This window comes from Apodemus sylvaticus, chromosome 5 (assembly GCF_947179515.1).
Source record: "Apodemus sylvaticus chromosome 5, mApoSyl1.1, whole genome shotgun sequence".
Taxonomy (NCBI): Eukaryota; Metazoa; Chordata; class Mammalia; order Rodentia; family Muridae; genus Apodemus; species Apodemus sylvaticus.
Genome location: NC_067476.1, coordinates 123,354,314 through 123,356,943, shown reverse-complemented (window position 1 = coordinate 123,356,943; position 2,630 = coordinate 123,354,314). Strand labels below are relative to the sequence as shown.

Sequence of the window (2,630 nt, the reverse complement as noted above, 5' to 3'; positions counted from 1 at the left end):
ACCAGGCATGTAAGTGATGTTCAGACGTATGTGCAGACAAAGCATTCATACACACAAAATAAATACATGTTAAAGAATTTAACATTCACAACTCATTTTAAACTCCTTTCACAATAACTATATTATAAATAATCCAGAATAATCTTAATGAAGATGTAATACCATACATGAAAGAAAATGATTTTTCTGAAGAAATTAAATAAAAGCTATGAATAAGTTAATATGCCTTGAAGGAACATCGATACAAATATGCCATGGCTTTGTAAACTAATATACAAGTACTATGAATTAGTATTAAAAGTGTCAACAGTTTTATAGATAGTTTAAAAAAACTTTCCTTAAAATTCACCTAGGAATTAAAATTCTTGGAATTCACATAAAAGGAGGAACACTAAGGATCAGTTTAGATGTGTGTGCATGCACATGTGTATACATATATGTACATAGAAATGTTCTTTCATAAACAGATAGCAAATCATGCAACTCTAATATATATATATGTATATATATATATATATATGTTTGTGTGTGTGTGTGTTTGTGCATGTGTGTGTGCATATGTGTGTGTGTGCCAGTAATTAGAGTACTGGCAAAAGAACATACAAATAACCAAGAAAATACAGCAGAGTTCAAAAGCAGACCAATGCATGAATGGAAAATAATACCTAAAGGAGGTTTTTCACTTCAGTGGGTAAGAGATGGACAGTAATGAATGCTCGTGACTAAATTGCCCATATACTTAAGAGAAATGTCCCAATACCAAGAGGGTAAAGGCTCTTGCCACCAACCCTGACCAACTAAGTTCAATCCCTGGAACCCACACAATGGGAGGAGAAAACAGACTCCTTCAAGTTGTCCTCTGACCTTTCCAAATGCTTCCACACACACACACACACACACACACACACACACACACACACACACTAATGAAATATATCATTGCAGTATTGCTTGTAACAGCAATATGACTGAAAAGATCACAAGGGTCTGTCCATGTTGGCTACTAAATGGTAGCACTGCAGAGACAACTCTCTACAGGCTTGAAATTATACTGTTTATTTGTTTATTTTGGATTTATTTATATAACACACCAGAAATTCTCAAGAACAAAGTGATTGACAAGGCATTTCTATAAATACACACAAACTTATTTATTTCCATATTCAATGTATACGAAATATTAACTTGAGTATTTGTAGAACAAAGGTCATTGTATTTCTTTGACCACATATTGAATTTTGTATATGTATGTAAAATATAAAACACAAAACTCACAGCATTTTCCACATAATTATTTCTTGTATTAGCTAATTTGGTAGTGATGTGTGTGTGTGTTTCCTTTTAATTAACACTGCATCATTATTATTTAAATAACACTTTTAATTATTCCAAAGTACATTATAACAATATTGAATGCTACTACATGATGCTATAATCATTTAAATAAGTAAAGAAGACAAAACTGGATAGGCCTGGTGCCTCACTCCAATCATTTACCAAAACCCAGGATCGAACCAGAGACCTTTAGATCTTCAGTCTAACGCTCTCCCAACTGAGCTATTTCAGCCACCTCCAATCATTTACAAAGGGAACTAAAACAAGGATTGAAAAGTTCTAAATCCCATGGTCTTATTCTGCTGCCCACTCACATAGCTTCTTCAGCCTTGAAGAGTGGCTCCTGACAGTGAAAGGACAGCAGTTCCTGGGTTCAGTGGGTCCTAAACCGGCTTTGAAACAGGTTGGGGGCTGGGAATGCAGCTCAATGGCAGGATGCACAGGGCCCTGGATTCAATATTCTCCAATACTGTGAAGCTATAAAAACGAAAAGAATTTAGTGAAACACATTCTTAAAATACTCAGGGATATTCGACATCTCATTACAGGAAATCATTTATTATCTGTCTTATTCCAGTCCTTAAAAACCAGGTGCTCAGGCATACACAAATACATATAAACTTAAAATACCCTAAAACAAGTAAGTCCATCCCCAAATTTGTGACAAATGTGGATGATGGAGCAATGTGGACATAAAGCCCATTAATGAAACTAGAAAGGAAAAATAAATATAGTATTGTACTCAGTCTGTGGTTGGGTGCTAACCTTGAGTGACACATAGCATAAGTCTGGGAAAATCTCTCAAAGGGAAGGGTCATTGAAGTCAATCAAGCCCCAGGAATTAGGGGAACAAATGCACCTAATCACTTCACAAAAATGGATTGAGAGGAAAAGATTCAGTTCCAATATTGATAGAGGACAGACATATCCTAGGAGGATGACTAGCATTTGCACATTGGGTAAAGGAAGGGAAAACATTGATGCTGAGGAAATACTCATATTAAAGTGTAAGATGAATGTTATGTGGAGGTGGACACCCCCATGTCAGTAAGAACAGGATAGAGCAGGAAATGAAGTCAGTACTGAATGCCTAGCCCACACCAAGCACTGAACAGCCGTGATTTCCTTTAGGTCTCAGAATGACTCCCTCCATTCTCTGCATGCAACTATACTATTCAGAGAAACCCATGGCCATTGGAATGTTGAAGAGGAATAAGTAAAACATATCCAGGATGGGCCTGGTGACACATGCCCGCAACCTCAGCACTCAAGGGGGCTGAGGAGGACTGTTAGAA

The 2,630-nt window shown here is 36.4% G+C and overlaps 1 non-coding gene across 1 annotated transcript; it reads right to left on the bottom strand.

Moving 5' to 3' along the window:
- Positions 1 to 1,494: 1,494 nt before the first annotated feature.
- On the bottom strand, positions 1,495 to 1,567 carry Trnaf-gaa (transfer RNA phenylalanine (anticodon GAA)). Its single transcript has one exon. It is a non-coding gene; the product is annotated as a tRNA-Phe (tRNA).
- Between the last annotated feature and the right edge of the window lie 1,063 nt (positions 1,568 to 2,630).